We start from the raw sequence: 18,382 nt of genomic DNA, 5'->3' as shown, positions 1-18,382 counted from the left end.
ATCTATCTATCTATCTATCTATCTATCTATCTATCTATCTATCTATCTATCATCTATCTATCATCTACCACCTATCTATATCTATCTCTATATCTTTAGCACATATTGTTTTTAATGATTTAATATGCATCCTTTCCTTAGACTTAAACTTTGAATTTCAAAGAGACGACTACCTCTAATGGTAGATTATCTGGAAATGAGGCGTCTTGAGGAGCTTTTCATGCTAAGAGGCCCTGTACTCATACCACATGGAACTTTGGCTATTAAACTTGATAATACCAATCTGTGATCCCATATCAGATCTACTGAATCAGAATCTCCTGATATTTAAAAAATTAAGCTCATAAGGTGATTTTAGCTTTTTATTTTATTTTATTTTTAAAATTTTATTTAAATTCAATTAATTAACATATAGTATATTATTAGTTTCAGAGGTAGAGTTCAGTGATTCATCATTTGCATGTATCACCCAGTACTCATTACATCACATACCTTCCTTAATGCCCATCACCCAGTTACCCTATCCCTATGATTAGCTTTCTTTGAGAACTTTTGATAAACATGTCTGTGCATTTTACCCATCATAATGGACACATTTTAGAGTCCTGATTCTCAGACATTCTTGTCTTGCCTATTGTGGGATTACTCTCGGATATGACAAGCACTGGGAGCTTTTGCTCACAGAGACCACTCATTAATTGACTTATTCATTCAATATACATTTATTGAACATATTGGGCAAGGCCTTGTGCTGCACTATGAGGATATGAAGAGATGTAAAATTGATTGCTGAATTTGAGAGCTCACAGTTTAATGGGAAATAACATATAGATATAGTTATAAGTTCTATAATACAGCTATGTATAAAAGACATCAATTGAAACCTGAAATTTATTTTATTTTTTAAACTTATTTTTAAAATTTGGAATACTTCTAAAAAAGTTTAAATTCATTATACTGAAAAGAGAGGGAGATTTTTCTTTCACATTCAGCATAGTTTATAAAGTAATACTTCAATTTCTTTTTATGCTTTTCATGTTGTTGTGAGTAGTTCTGTATAAACCCATGAAATACATTTAAGAGTAGTGTTGCTGGAACTATAACATAATGAAGTTTCATGTATTCCCCCCAAATATGGCCAGAGTGCATATGTTTCAAATTGAATTACTCCATAAATAATAGCCAGAATCTTAGATAAAGATTGGCTTCCAAATATTAAAAATTAACATGTGAATAATTTTGATTAAATGTAACATAGTTTGGTAGATTTTGTATGAGCTGGCCATGCTTTTCAAATAGGTACATAACTCCCCTTTATTTTATTTTTTAATTTTTTTCATAACTCCCCTTAAACACAAGATTTCATAGACAAAATGTTCCACATTATATAAATGACTCAAAGGCATATGTCTGAGTCATCTAGAGAGTGGGAATTCAGCTTTTTCAGATTCCATCTTTACCTAAGGTATGTGAATCATGACATTATCTCCTAGCCAGAGCAATCTTTTGGTATTAATAAGCACTGTGAGCACTCAGAACAGATCAGAATATTCATTGTTTTGTTGGAAATCACCTAATTCATGTTAATTTCCAATGGAGGTTACATTGTTTACCAATCTGAGGGAAAAAAAAAACCTGTCAGAGATTTTGATAAGACATTATAGAAGTAGCTCTTTTCCAAACAATAGAGATAAATTATAAATGGAAGGAATGAGACCTTGAAGACGAAAAGATTGGCCTGAAATTGTCATGTGCAAATGTCACCAAATGACCCAATCCTGTTTAAATTCAATTTCTAATTATTTAAGCTTTTATTATATGTATTTTATTTCACTGTGCATGGTTACTTAAGAAAGATTAACTTAATCAGAACCGAAGAGGGAGATCATTATGTGGTGTGACAATCTGTTTGACTCTAAAACCCAGAGTTAAGTAAGGAGAGCTTTCCTTATGAGTAAGTTGTATGGACTGCTGTGGGAAAAAAAAAAGAATGCCTTACTTTCATCAGCATGAATTATTCTCCTTCAACACTAAATATACAAAATACTGCAGTCGAAAGTCAAAGATAAAGGAGATATCATTCCACCTCCTGTTGAGAGGGGGAATAAAGAAAGAGAGGAAGAAATCAAGACTCAAGGAACATGCCAATTCATAAATAGAGAATTAACTGATTTTGTTGTGCAAAAAAAACACTGAGTGTGTACAGAGAGCCAGCAAGGGGCTACAAAGCAGTAATGGATTTTTAGCTCTTTTTATATGGAAAAGATCTGTTGTTGTACATTATTTCCATTAACTACAGTTGTTATACATTATCCTACTTTTAGTAAACAGTTGGTAGATAATTCAATTCGTGTTAGTATTTACACTGTTAGTGTACGTTATAAGCTACCCTGATGTTCTGTTTTATGTAATTCTTTAGCAGTACCTTCTATGGTTGCCTTTGACGTGTATCTTGGCATTTGATTAGTCACATCCTTCTACATTCCTCAGTGAGGTTAGGTTAAGTTCTGTTTTTCACGCAGCTAAATTAACCATCCAGCTGTTCTCATATGACTTCATTTTAATTTTCTTCATAGCACTTTTTGTTTTCTTTTTTTTTTAAAGTATTTCAAAATCCACCTATGTTTTTTTTTTAATGTTTATTTATTTATTTATTCATGAGAGTCAGAGAGAGAGAGAGAGAGGCAGAGGCAGAGGGAGAAGCAGGCTCCCCGCGGAGCAGGGAGCCCGATGCGGGACTTGATCCCAGGACCCTAGGATCATGACCTGAGCCGAAGGCAGACGCCCAACCATCTGAGCCACCCAGGTGCCCCAGCACTTTTTGTTTTCTGATGTATTTTTAGTTTCTTTGGTGCATTTGTCTATCTCTCTATATTATACTATAACCTCCAGTGACAATCAATAGATGCATGAATATTTTTGTGAGTCTATGTTGGAGTCATAAATTCTAAATTAAATATAGAGACAACTATGCATATAGAAATTTAGATATATTTAAATATTTTCTTTTTATATATGTAATAACTATATATTTGTATAACTAAATATTTGTCAGTAGCAAGCAAATGCAATAGCTTTTCAAATGCTAATTAGTAAATGGATAATTTGATATTACTCTCTGAAATTTAAGACTTGTGAAACTCCTGTTTGTTAAGGTAAATATATTTTTACTTACTAACAGCTGTAATCAAGATAATAGGCTTTTCTGTAGTTATTACAAACAGCAATTACTTGGATCTGCAAGTTAAGCACGAAAGTGCAATTGCAGCAATAGCTTTTCCCTCCTTTGAATAAGAGCCCGTCTTGGATACATAACCGACGTTCATTTAAATTCATCTAGATTCAAAAACAATAGTCTAAGAGGAAACCAAGGTATAATGTTAAGTTTATTTTGCTTTTGGTAGAGCAGAATTGGGAAAATAAGGAAAAGAATAAGAGAGAAGTCTTTAGATTTCTGGCTTTTCAGTTACGAGGTTATTTTAGACCATTTTGCCTCTTTTATTTTTTCTTCCAGTGCTGATTGAAGATTTTTCTGTTCTGTTTTTGAATTCTGTGTTATCTATATTGTCGCTGAGGAGGATTTAACTGGCCAAGGTGGAGCCCTGTTTTGCCCCAGCTGTGCTTTTCCATGACCATTCCGATGTGAATACTGAATTACCAGTAAATTGGGCCTTTAGGAGGAAATTAAGTGCATGTGTGGAAAATATGCAATTTGGGAAATTCTCTTCTGTTCTCATATGTGAAATATATATGGAGAAATCAGGCTTTATATGGGCCTTTCAAAAACAGCAATGAGAAAAGCAATATCAACATAAATTATAAGATAGTTAAGTTTATTTTCCACACTGATAATACATCTTAGGCATAAGGGAGATTCCTATATATTAGTAGTAGTACATAATTCACTTTTCCCTTTAAATGCACTTGGTTTTATAGCTTTATTTATCATTATGGAGACCTAGCTATATCCCTATTCTATTCTTTATCTACATTTGTATATATATATACCTAATACACATAAATAACGTGTATATATGTACACATATTTACATGAATATATATGCAGGATGTGTGTGTGTGTGTATATATATATATACATATATATATATGAGGATTTTTCAGAAACGAAAGTCCTAGTGTCATCAGATTGTTTACTTTTTTTGCCTCTAAAAAGTTAACTAAATTATGGGGAGAGGGACTCTGAATGGATTTTGTTTGTATGTTTAGGTTGTAGGTGCCTACCTCAGGACTGGAAATGAAGAGCAGCTCCACTTTCTCATAGATTTTGAGGTTATCCATTGTGAGGTTTTCAAAAAATTGAGGATTCAAAAAATTATCTAAAACTTTGACATACTAATATAGCATGCATTTTGAAGGAAAGGGGATCTAAACTATGAAAGGAAAAGAATTGTCAAACAAAAATCTGTTATGTTGGGGCGCCTGGGTGGCTCAGTTGTTAAGTGTCATTAAGCATCTGCCTTGGGCTCAGGTCATGATCCCAGGGTCCTGGGATAGAGCCCACATCGGGCTCCCTGCTCAGCGGGAAGCCTGCTTCTCCTTCTCCCACTCCCCCTGCTTGTGTTCCCTTTCTCGCTGTCTCTCTCTCTGTCAAATAAATAAAATCTTAAAAAAAAAAAAACCTGTTATGTTTTCACTGTTTGAGGTAAAGAAACTAGCTTTTACAAATACTTTATTATCACTGCTACATAATTACTTACTTATACAAATAATTACCTTTGTTTCTATTCATTTTGAAAAATTTTATTTTTTAAATTTAAGCAATCTCAGATGACAAAGTAAGGAACAACTCAAAATAGTGATAAATTTTGGGTTTGCTAAACTGCACTGAACCTTCAGAGTGTCAGAGAAAGAGTAAGAAAAACAGAAAACAAGAAAAAAGAAAGCAAAGACAAAGGGAGAGTGCAGGAGAGAGAAAGAGGGAAGAGGGAGAGGCAGAAAGAATGAGAGAGAGAGACATAGAGACAGAGGGAAAGGTGCTCTCACGAAGAGAAGTATGAGAAGCACTGACGTATTCTTTCTTTTCAGGACTCCTAAGTAGTAGCATCTATAAGAATTTCCTGTGTTTGCATACAGAGTGTCAGAAGAGAGCTGTCACTGTCAGAGTTTTATGTTTATTGGAGCAGAACAAAGGAATTTAGAGATTGGCCTGTTATATTAGAATCTCCAGTTATTCCATTAAGACAAGTGGTAAACTTTTAAGGAAACTTGTGATCATTTAGAAGCTGACATTTGATTTCCCTGTGTATCCAGTCTCTGCTCTAACTTTCTGCCTCTAAACAAAGCAGTAAACAGTGTTCAACTTAAGGTTAGGGCACAGAAGAAGTGTCTGCCCTATTAAAATAAAAACTGCATCTCAAAAGTTGGCAGGTGGTACTGTTAGTTGCTGGGAAATTTATTGGGAAAAGATTGAAACTGCTTTTATGAATAGAACATTGAGGAAAGCAGTATCAACAGAAATAAAATCTGTCATGGTCCTAATGTTTTTAATTGACAAATTAAATCAGGTTAAATCCCTGTGGGACTTCGGTCGAAGTCAGTATGTTGGATAGTCATGTCGAGGACCACCTTCTCCATTGATGTTTTTCTTTAATACTACTTTTCGCCTACCAGTACTTCAGTGTTGGTCATCTTTGAGTGTCCTCGTCAGATATAAATGTTGTTGGCTCTGTTCCTGTCTCCCTCCCCCGTGGCTCTCAAGGTCCTCTCTATTTCTCTATTTCCACTTAGACACTGATGACCCCTGACCTTGTAACTGAAGCCAGTCCCTGACCTGGGCTCTGGATCCCTTCCCCTCCCGCCTCCTTGTTTTAAAAATTTCTTTTTACCCTACTTCTTCCTACTGGTCTATCTGATGATGTCTTCTTCCCAGCAAACTTTCTTTAAACCGGTCGATTATACTATTTTTGTATTTCCTACTCCCTCTTCAATGACTACCTTGTATTTTGACAGCTACCAGACCTCTTGGGTGTGATACCGGGGCAGGTCGCAATGGCGCCCAGCACTTGGGGTTTGATGATCTGTGGTGGCTATGTTGAAATTCTTAATAATTTTATCTTTGAATGGGTGCTTTGTAAATCTGATGAGATAGTGGAGCATGCTTGGGACAATGGATTATCCTTTCGGGGCTTGGGTGTTTGAGTCTTGCGTGAGCTTGCCTCCCAGTCTTTCTGTCTCCCTGGGAGGTGTTCTCATCAGCTGGCTCTGCCACTCTGCATTGGGACCACTGTCACTCTGCCCCATGGGGCAGTCAGGTTGGTTGTGGGGGAGGAGAGGGGCTGCGTTTGCTGTTGCCCTCCATCCCTAGTGGTCACCTGGCCATGAACACGGAGGGCGGGATAAGGCGGCAGCTATTCTCCCCCTGCAGGCAGCACCGTGTGGGTGAGTTGGGGTAGGGGGTGGGGTGACATGGTAGGGGCCTCTTACTAACCCCCATCTAGGTATGTAGCTCATGCCTGCATGGAGAATGCATTTCCTTGGGGATCCCTGGTCCAACATGTGTTGGGGCATGGAAAGGAGATAGACTTCACTGCCCTGGCCTGCTTGCATATTCATTTTGCACTGAGCCCTGCAAATTATGTAGCCAGCCCTGATTGGTAGCTGTTCTCTCTAATGTCACTGCAAAACTCAGTGGATGTTCACCGGTGCTTATCCTCCCTAATTTCTCTGGTGTTGGCCACCTTGACCAGGATTACTCCTTTCTCTTCAACCCCTCTCTTTCTCCTTCAGTTGCCACCACACGTCCTTGGTTTTCCTCTTATCTCTTCTTGTCAATCCGCTTTGCAGGATTCTCTTCCTTAGTTCTTGTTTACTGTTAGTGCTTTGGGGAGGGGGTGGGGGAGGGAGGGGTAGGTTTGAGGGTTTCTGCCTTCTCATTCACACATTCCCTTGTCATAGCTTTCATTCCACTGTGTGCTGACTGCCCTGCCTATTCACATCTTCCCCTCAGACCTGAGCTTCAGCCCTGGCTATACCTGTGACCTCATCTGACTTGTGAGCTTCCACAAGTTCTTCTCAGCTAGCTGACCAGTTAATTTTTGCTAATAACAGCTGCTGCTTATTGAGCACCTCCTAAAAGTATTCTTGTTTATAACTTTATTTCTAGGACTCCCAATTTTGCTTCAAGGTAAGAATTATCATATACATTTTGGGGCGCCTGGGTGGCTCAGTTGGTTAAGCGACTGCCTTCGGCTCAGGTCATGATCCTGGAGTCCTGGGATCGAGTCCCACATCGGGCTCCCTGCTCGGCAGGGAGTCTGCTTCTCCCTCTGACCCTCCCCCTCTCATGTGCTCTCTCTCTCTCATTCTCTCTCTCAAATAAATAAATAAAATCTTTAAAAAAAAAAGAATTATCATATACATTTTATAGATGAAGAAGCAGGCTCAGAGAGCTTAAGAAACCATCCTGAGGTCGCGCAACTGCTACATTACTCAAATTAATGAGCTATTTTGTTACCTCTTCTAGGTAAAAATAATAATAAGCATTGGTTATGTGCCAGACCCTGTGTTCTAATGGCGCTACATATATTAACTCCTTTTATCAACAATCATACGGGATAGATACCGTAATGTAGAACTGTAAAACTGAGGCACAGAAGGGCTTAGTAAGTGAGGTCACACCGGCAGTAGGAGGAAGAGAGCCAGGATTTCAACCAAATCCGTCAGCCCCCAAACTGTAGGCTGTAGCCATCACATGTGCTGCCTTTCCAGCTCTGTTCTGGCACTACCCGACTCTGAGGAGTTTGGAAGGTGGCCTCTCCATATCTCACACATTCTACATTTTAAACAGTGGTCATAGTATACTCGGACACTATCTTCACTGGGAAAACATCTGGGCAAATGCCAAAGGCATGAGATTTCTCTAGATGAAACATGCCAGATGATAATCTTAAACATAATTTAAAAATCTTGTTTAGCTTTCTGTGGTTCATTTCTCCTGTTGTCCTATCATATGGTCCTAAATTAGTCTTTTAAAGTTTGAATTAGCCATAGTTATATGGCAATAATAGAATACCTAAAATGCTGAGACAAGTAACTATGGAGGCAACATTTAAAACTGTGTAATTAATTCATTTATAAAATATTTACTGAGTGTCTGCTATGTACCAGGTAGTACTAGGTTTTGGGAAGACCATAGTGAACAAGACATACTTTCTATCCATAGAGGCTTCATTCTCACAGGGGAGACAGGAAAACACTGAGGCTTTAAGTCCATAGAGCACATGGAGAGCAGGATCTACAGAAATCCCTAGGCAGGAGGAAACAAACAGGTCTGCTGAGGCCAGGAACATAAACTGCCTCAGACAAAGTCTGTCCACAGTAGACTTGACTTTAAATCGTAACTGCATACTATTTAACCTCTCAATGCTTCACTTTCCTCATCTACAAAATGGGTTTTTGCCTCATTGCCCTGCAAAAGGGATTAAATGAGCTAAGCAATTTAGCATGTACAGCAGAGTAAGCAGTCACTAAATGTTAACCAATATGACTACTATTATAATTGCCATCATTAGAGCTGAGGCTGAGCTCAGAAAAGGCAAAAGTGTCTCTTATTAAGCAGCATATTATCCTAAACTGCTCCCACCCACACAAAGGCTTCAATCAAGTCAGAGCTCACAGCACTCAGGGACAGGTTAAAGGAGCTGTGGAGCCTGCCAAGTCGCACTCGGCCTCTCTCGAAGCAGAAGACAGAGGAGTGAGTTTGTTGCTGTGAGAAGATCACTTAATAACTGGAACAAGTCCTTTGCTGGCTTTAGTGATAGTCCCGAGGATGTGCCCAAGTCCCTCTATAGATATGTGCCTGCTCTTCTGGGGGGCTGGCTGCCTGCATAATTGCTGAGCTGAGCACTTTGGTTCTTTGGTGTTGAATACTTTTGGAGGACAACTTTGTGAAATTTGTCTCCTGGAGATGCTGCATCTACTTGTATTTTTCATCACATTCACATGGGACAGCCACTTCAAACTGCAGATGTACATTTTATGTGGTTCAGAATACAGAGTCTTTTTCTTTTCAATATATCTGATGTAATCGCTCAAACTTCTGGTCATCATCTTAGTTTCTCCTCTATCTGCAATCCTCACATCTAATCCAGTATACATTAATCTCACATCTGTCTATCTATCATCTATTTATCTATCACTTGTAAGGGCCAAAACAAATGGAAAATAAGAAGTTTAATTGCCTTTGTTGAAAATAAGGGAAGAGACTGACCATCTCCCCACCTCCCTTAGAGCAATCACTTTAAAAAACTTGTAAATTCTTTCTGTCTCTTTGAAATGTATATACATCTTTTTAACAGAGAGTCTCTTCACAGATTTATGATCCAGGAATGTCTTTCTCAAAGACTTGGGAGCCATGTCTTTGAAATGTAAACATCAAGGGAGCTAGTGCCCCTGTCTCCCAGTGTCTGGGGGAGAGTAAGAGTCCAACTTGGCAGAGCCTCACTGCAAGATGCAAAGCTATCTCCTTCCTGACGATATGAGAAGTTTCTTTTTCCTGTGGATAAAGCCAATTAGCAAACATGTATGGCCACCCCGGTTACCAGGTGAATGTAGGATGAACTGTGTGTGACAAATGGTGCTGTCAAGGCTCTTACCTGAGGACTGATCATTGCTAATATTGAGAACCTGTATGGAATAGGTTGTGTCTGCTCAGCTCTATAAAAGGGTGAGGTTGCGTTGCATCGCACTCTCTTAGCAGGGTGCCTGTGGTGAACATCACAGTCTGGCTTAATGCTTATTCAGTAACCAAAGTGTTTTTTTTCTTTCCTACCTTCATGGAGAGATTTTTCTGGGTTGGGAAGAGATTTTATTTTTAAATACGTTTCTCTATTTACCTGTCTCTTTCTCTTTCCATTTCTGTCATATCACTTTATTTGCCATATTTATTTGCCTACAGTATTTCTCTACTTGCTTATATTCTTGCTTCCTCCACACAGTCAGCCATATGAACCTTAAAAAAATGGAGCTCAGGGGGTATCCAGGTTGAGCACTTGACTCTTGGTTTCGGCTCAGGTCGTGACCTCAGGGTGGTGAGATCGAGCCCCACATTGCGTTCCATGCTGAGCACAGAATCTGATAAGACTCTCTCTCTCTCCCTCTGCCCCTCCCCTCTGTGTGCACATGCTCTCTCTCTCCAAAATAAATAAATAAATAAATAAATAAATAAATAAATAAATAAATAATAAATCTTTTAGAAAATGGAGTTCAGGATATGTCATTCTTCTTGCTAAAATCCTTCAATGTCTCCCATTGTGGCTCAAATGAAATCCAAAGTCCAATAAGCCCTTACTGATCTGGCTCTTTTCCGACTCACCCATCGCAGCTCCTGTCTTTCTCCTATTTGCACATTATATTCCAGCCATGCTTGCCTTTTATTTCAATTCCCTAAGTGTATCAAGCTCTTTCCTCATCCAGGGCTTTTCCACATGCCATTCACTTGGCCTGGAATACTCTTTCCCTCACTCCCTACGGTTTATTACTTAGCACATTTTAACCTAAATGTCCCCTCCACAGAGAGGCCATTCTTCACCCAATCTGAGCAGGTTGCTCTTATTATTTATAACATTTTTTTAAAGATTTTATTTATTTATTTGAGAGAGAGAATGAGATAGAGAGAGCATGAGAGGGGGGAGGGGCAGAGGGAGAAGCAGACTCCCCGCTGAGCAGGGAGCCCGATACGGGACTCAATCCCAGGACTCCAGGATCATGACCTGAGCCGAAGGCAGTCGCTTAACCAACTGAGCCACCCAGGTGCCCAACATTATTTTCTTTTTATCATCAGAGGGCTTATCACCATTCACAACAATGTATTTATTTGCTTGGTGTTTGTCACACAAAGACAGGGACTGTGCATCCCCACCCCCATCATTGTAAACCCAGTGCCACCAAGGCATCTGAAACATGGCATAATCCCACAGCTGTTAAACATGTGGATCTCCACTGAAGTTCATTTCAAAGAGAAAGATCTCTGTATTTTCCCTTTTTCCTGTTTGTGCTTTCTCCTGTTGGAGGGCTGGACTGACACTGAAGAGATGCATTTGGAACATTAAACTTGCCAGGGAGTATAACAGTTTCAGTGCTTAAAAGCCTATGAATCCCAGTTGAGTGCTTTCCGTTTTTTTTTTTTTTTTGCTCGCACTGTTAGTTAAATTATAGATCTGAAGGGCGAGGTCCACAGCACTGCCATACTTGGTGGCATGCTGGGAAGACTAGGAGCTCCACAGGAGTGAAAAGAGCTCTCCTCCTTCTGTTAGCCCATTGAGATGCTTTTCAGCTTGCATTAAAAGTCAGTATTGCACTGAACAGAATGCAGGATTGGGAGGTGTGGCAGGGCTCCCGCTTCAGCAAGATAGATGGTGGTGCCGGGTTTTGCTGTGGGTATGGCTGAAGAAAGTGCTGAGCCACAACAGGTCAGTGAGGACAGTGTGGGTCACTGACGCACATTTTACTGCAGAAGTTCAAGAAAGAGTGATTTTAACAGAACAGAGGCCAACTTTGTGAAGCACGTAACCTTGCAAACAAGATTGCTAGAGGGTAAGTAGGTTTGTGAGTTTTTGGGTAAGTGTTTTATACTTTGTGTTATTGATTTATTTTTCACTCCAGTGGCTTCACAACATTGGTTGCTGGTTTTTTTTCTCAAATGCCCTTACCAAACACATGGATGAGCCTTAATAGTATTATTGATGACAGTGGAGGATCTTGCTACACAGCTTGATTAATGCGGTACAGAATACCTTAAAATAATGCGATTTAAATAGAGACACCATCTACCTCCTCCCTGTACCCCCAAGGACTGAGTAGGAAAGATGCTGGGAGCAAATAAGTTCGTCTTCATGCACAGAACACAAAGTTGGTCCCCGTTCGTGATCGATATTTAGTTTTGATTAATTAGAAGGCCAGAACTTTGGCTCTGATTCAAGGCAGCTTTTGCTTGCTCCAGATCGGCTGTGGAGCATCAGACTCTCCTTGGTCTGTGGTACGGACCGCTGCCACTCTGCTCCTGTGCAGCCTGCCAGGCCTACTTCCCTTTGTTCCGGAGCCCCCACTCTCCAGGTCAATAGTACAAGGTGAGCCAAGTGTTTCTGGAATTACTTTCTCACTCAACTTTTACATCTCTGAAAATGCAGTTGCAGCAGTTATGGTCATTGACCCACAGAGTGAAAAGTATCAAATGCTATCAGCAGCTGCCTGTCTTCCTGCTTAGCTGCTCTCTATAGACAGAAGAGATTTCATGTCAAGTTCACCCATTGTTAGGAACAGAAGAGTCAGTGATTTCCTAAGAGTTTCTTCAGAAAACTGAATTTCATCCGAAGTCTGAATCCTTGGGCTTGAGTCCCTGCCTGCAGATCAAAGGAAGCAAGATTAAGGAACCAAGATTTAAACAACTGAGTCTCCTAATAAACTGTTACTATCAATCTTTTGCTTGACCTCTGTCTGCCTAAGATTGGAAACATCTGTTGCTTTTATAGTATTATTTTATTTTATTTTAATTTTATTTTTATACCCTACTGCTTTTAAAACCCTTTTATATCACAATTTTTTTTTTTTTTTAAATCACAATTGTCAGGATTTCTGAATGTGTGCTGCATTAGAATTGTCTAGGGACTTTTAGGATCCTTCCTGGCCTATTTCCACTTACCAAGTTAGATTCATGGGACTGAGGCCTAGGAATTTTCATTTCTAGCAAGCTCTCACAAATATTTCTATACTCATGAATGAACATTTGAAACTTCCTGAGGCACATGGCACATGGTAGATGCCCCCACAATAGCAACTGTTAATATCTTAACCCATCGACATGAAAATTCATCAGAAATAGGATTAAAATGCCCATTGCCTTATTCAGTGCGTCATGCAGAGAATTTTTGCTTATGAGTATGCTCTCTCTAAACAAGACAGCCAACTCACTGTCCTGAAATGAATGATATGATAATAAGGGCAAGCAACACGTTCATCGTCACAGCTTTGTTGATTTTTGTAGATACTGAAGATATACCTAAATTCATGGTTAATGTTACCAAGAAATGATATAATGTAATGTGGGGTAGAGATTATTTGGTGGCAGAATTTATTTGTAATGTTTTATATAATACTCCAGTCTTCTTTTTATAGAATTACTAAGGATTTAAATCACTTAAATTGTTCAGTTATAATTTACTCCCTTCAAAAGAGGAAATTATATGTTGTAGAAGCTATTCATACTTGGATTTGGGGATCATAAAATATCTTAGAGATATTTATCATGGTATGTGTGGGGGGCTTTAACAACATCTCCTTAATCACTCTGCATAGGAAGTATCAGCATATTTGAATAAAGTGGAAATAAGACCTGGTTTTTCCTCCTTGATGTGGGTTATAAACACTGTGATGCTTATGCTGATAGAAGGCAGAGCATGGTGACATTGTGGAGAGTACTCTTGGGGCTCCTGAAGTTTTAAGGCATAGTACTTTAAATAATTTCTGAGGGGAAGTTTCCATCATTTGCCATAATTGCTGAAATTTTCAAACTGCTGTTCATGCAGATCAGTTTGCTGAGCTATTACCAGTGCCCCATTCCTAGAGAAACTTCTTACCTTCTGAACCATCTCTTATTGGATCCTGGAAGATAAGTCCAAAACGATCATAAGCAGTTTGTGAGTCAATGTTGCTGGGCTAAGGAACTTCTTGCCTTGGAAGGCTTTCCTTGTATTACTTAGAGTCGGAGGCTCTGGGGGCCCAGTGCTTGCCTGGTACCACATTGCTGGGTGCTCTGAAACCAGCCACACAAAGCTGGAGGGAGCTTGTAGAGGACTTTCAGTCCGTTCATTTATCTTCTATCTGTCCCCTGCATAGAACTGATGCCTTCTTTCCTAGTCACTTTCATATTCTTATATGTTGTCTTACACAGGACAGACTTCAGGTGGGTTTGTAAAAATGAAGATAGCAAATCTTATTTATGGATGCATATTGTATAGGTTGAAGAAAAATTACATGGTACAAGAAAGTGACAAGAGCAGAACTTGGCTTTCTTGGGGGTTCGAGACTGTTCTTTTTGCTTTGTCCGTGTGTAAACTAATGTGTACTTGGAAACGAGTGGAAGATTCTCTCCAGAGAAAAAGAGAAGGAAAGAGAGAGAGAGAGAGGAAAAAAAAAAAAACCCAAAATGTTTAGAGTCATTTTCTGTTTGTTCCCAAGTAGGATGAATAGAAGAGACCCTTGCCTTATACATGAGGAAGACTTAGAACTTCTTTGTGAGAATAACACATTATTAAACCTTTGTTTCCTGGATTAGTCCTCTACCTCCTATAGTATTTTAATCATTGGATTTCATCTGTTTGAAGATTGGTTAGTAGTGGATGAAAAGCAGAAAGCATCCATTCTGGGAAAGGGGGAAAGTGTACATCAGAACCACAAGTTTTGTATTTAAAGAGAAAAAAAAAAGAATAAGGAATGGCTGTACTTTCACTTTAATCCAAAGTACTGAGCTGCATTGTAGAAAATTCTTATATAGATATTTCTAATTCATTGCTTTATTTTAAATCCTACTATAAGAGGTCAAAGTGACCACATTTCCCCCCATGGTTCACTGGGGTTTATTAGTGAGTGGAGAGGGAGGCCAGGAATCCCCAGGCCACCCACATTGCTCCTGGCATGTGAAGATCCTGCCTGGCTTCCTCCGGTCCTTTTGGGCAGAGGCCGCCGTGCAGGCAGTAGCCTCGAGGGGAGCGGGTAGGAGTTGGGGGGTGCCTTCTGGCAGTCCCCCTCAGAGGATGATCTGGTTGGTGAAGTTGCGGCTCAGCTCCTTGTGTGGCAAAACAATCGAGGTCAGGATGAACACTCCTCAGGCATCAGAACGCAGCCTCCTAGGATGGTGATGGCAGGCAGCAGCTTCCCCTCCTTGAAGAGGCTCTCACTGTCTCACTGTCAATATATGTCAATATGTCTGGGAGGGCTGCCCTGGGGGAGAAGAGTCATATTCTGGCCTCACTCCGGGCAAGAGACAGTGGTGGTCAGGACAGGATGGGCAGAAGGGAAGGAGCCACGCTGATGGGCTTGAAAGATGCGTAGGAGGTCCCACCTGCCCTGGCACCGAGCATGTGCTCGGGGGTGTCATGCGGCGCTCGCAGCAGCCGCTGAGGGTCAGGCTGCCAGTGGTAATGTGTATGGTGCTGAGCAGCTCTGAGCTGCACACGTGGCTATGCTCTTACTAATATCAATCTGTCAAAGGATAATTTTGATACATTCTTATCCATGAAGACTTTCTCTCCTCCAGGAGTAAGGATGGGTAGAGACTGAAGGAATGAAGGAAACAAAACAGTAGACTGATTGTTCCATTAAGATGGGGGAGAATGGGGCCTGACCAATGTGTGAAAAAGCACAGAACCTGGTTCTGCCACATGTATAAAGCACCCACACTCAAGAGATAGTTTAAAACAGACAAACAAAAAAACTCATCTCATACCCTTTTTTTTTTTTTAAGATTTTATTTATTTATTTGACAGAGAGAGACACAGCGAGAGAGGGAACACAAGCAGGGGGAGTGGGAGAGGGAGAAGCAGGCTCCCAAGGAGCAGGGAGCCCGATGCGGGACTCAATCCCAGGACCCTGGGATCATGACCTGAGCTGAAGGCAGTCGCTTAACCAACTGAGCCACCCAGGCGCCCCTCATACCCCTTTTTTCCATTTATATCATATATTAACAAAATATCTAATTAAACCAAATTTCTATTAAAGTATTAAAACATATATAGTGGGGAATGGAAGGGACAGACTCAAAGAAATCTTTAGTCTGTACAGTTTCAAGCTACTGGGGGAGACATTTAAATGTATTGAGTCATACAACAGTGAATCATTATTATGTTCATATAGGAAATTTCTATATTTTATTATTAACTCTCGATTACCATAAAATAGGTGCCATTAATTTTGTTCTAAATTTTATTTAATTAGGATATTCAGTTTTATATATGTTTAACCTTTAAATTTTACAACTAATTTAGTATATTTTTCTTTGCAGGACTCAGAGAGACAATTTTCTGAGCAATATTTGTTGAGTATCATAAATCCTAGCATAATAAGATGAAGGCCCTTTGTATAAATTAATTATGTGTGGTCTGTACCATTTTTAAAAATAAAATGCTTCCCTTCACTCTTAAATTTTTTTTCTTTTTTCCTTTTAAAAAATGTTCAGTAACACACCATTATACAATTAAGGAAATTATTTCTTGGACAGTCAGGGGAAGTGGCAGAAGATAAAGACTGTAGTGTGATAAAGGAGTATAAATTACCCCAGGAACATCAGAAAAGATTAAAAAAAACTAGTGAGGTATTATATCCATAGCTCTTCACCATAGTTCCCAAACACTGTTGTGAGGCCTTTGTCTCTTCTTTTTTTTTCTTTCTAGTTTTATTGAGATATAATTGACATATAACATTGTACTAGTTTAAGGTGTACAACAATGATTTGATATCTGTATACACTGCAAAATGATTACCACAACAAGTTTAGTTAACATCCATCACCTCACATGGTTACAAATTCTTTGTGATGAGAACTTTTAAAAATCTAGTCCCTTAGCAATTTTCAAATGTATAATACAGTATTGTTAACTATAGTCACCATGCCATACATTACATCCTCAGAATTTATTTATTGATAACTGGAAGTTTATGTCTCTCTCTTCTTGAGTACTCTTCTTGCCCCAGCCTACCTTTATCTTGCCCCTGAAGACTAAAATTTCCAAAAGAGGCATTCTTAACAAAGCAGTGTTTTTTTTGTTTTTTGTTTTTGAAGATTTTATTTATTCGACAGAGAGAGACACAGTGAGAGAGGAAACACAAGCAGGGGGAGTGGGAGAGGGAGAAGCAGGCCCCCCACAGAGCAGGGAGCCCGATACGGGGCTTGATCCCAGGACTCTGGGATCATGACCTGAGCTGAAGGCAGACGCTTAACGACTGAGCCACCCAGGCTCCCCCAAAGCAGCGTGTTTTATAATGATTGAGACTTCACTTAAATACAGAGAATCTATGCTTATTCCTTTACCTAGTAAAGGAAATGTGACATGAACTCCCCAGTAATTTCTGCAACAACTGTTTGGGAATTCTTTATGTTTCCCTAATGAGATGGGAAAACAAAATTTCTGGGTAAGAGATTATAAAATTGACAGGATCATAAAAATATAAGTAAGTATTACTCTTGAGGGTTCTTATAAAGAATAATAAAAACGTAACTTATAGAGACTGTTATAGTGGCATTTAGATATTTAGTGAGCATCAACTATATGGCAAGCACCATGATAGATGCTCCATATAGAAAGGTGAGGAAATTGTTCCCATCTATGAGAAGCTCACTATGAAGCTAAAAAGGCAGGCATTAAAAAGAAACAATTAGATTAAAATGTGGCACCTGTTTTAACTGACCTAGATAAAATGATGAAAGAATAGGTTTTAAAAGTGCTTATTTATAGTCAGGTGGTAGCTTAGACGTTGAGGATGCCTGGATTAGTGCATATCTGCTATGAAACAGGGCACATCAAACAGTGCATGAGGCACTTCAGAGGAATTCTGCATAGGAAATGACAGAGGAAGGTCAAAGATGTTTATATGCTGGCTCATGCAGGATCATTTATCAGACCATCCAATTATAAACATGTTGGGCAGAGTGTGAAATGCTAAAGAACTATGTTAACTCTGATCTAAAGAGAGTTTGGGGGAGACAGAATCTGACAAATGAACTGGAGTTCAGCAGCATATATCCTTTAAGAAAATACTGAAGTGGAAATTCCACTAATGTTTCTTGCAGCAAGAGTGGAAACTTCCTTCAGATTGCAAGCACCACTCAACTGGATTTGGATCCCAGCTCTGCTGCTTATTTTCTCTGCAACTTGGTCAGATCCTCAGTTTCCTTGCCTTTATACACCACCCTCATAGAGCACATAGGGCTTTTGGTGGGGATTAATTCTTGCACAAATTTATTGGGCATTATGTTAAATGTTTTTCATATTTATCTAACACAATCTTCAATAACTTCAATATATTATATCCTCATTTGGCAGGAGAGTAAATCAAAGTAATTATCCCAAGAACACATGGCTATAAGTTGTAGAGCCTAGAATGGAATCCTGGTCTCTCTCACTCCAAAATCCGAGCTGATATAAACTATGTTCTCATTTGACAGACGGATCAACACATGAAGGCACTCAAAAAATGTCATTTCTGTTTAGTTAATTAATCAACAATTTTTTGGTACCAACTTTATCCTAGCATTCCATTCAAAGACAAAGTAAAGAATTTATCAATAGAAATTTCAGTAAGATAAAAAATGATATAATCTGCTATTTGTCAAGATAGGTAATGATAAAGATCAGACCTCATGTCCCATGGA

The sequence above is a fragment of the Mirounga leonina genome, unplaced genomic scaffold (genome assembly GCF_011800145.1).
Source record: "Mirounga leonina isolate KUSES-001 unplaced genomic scaffold, KU_Mleo_1.0 Mir_53, whole genome shotgun sequence".
In the NCBI taxonomy this organism is placed as follows: domain Eukaryota; kingdom Metazoa; phylum Chordata; class Mammalia; order Carnivora; family Phocidae; genus Mirounga; species Mirounga leonina.
Note: the sequence above shows the minus strand (reverse complement) of the source record.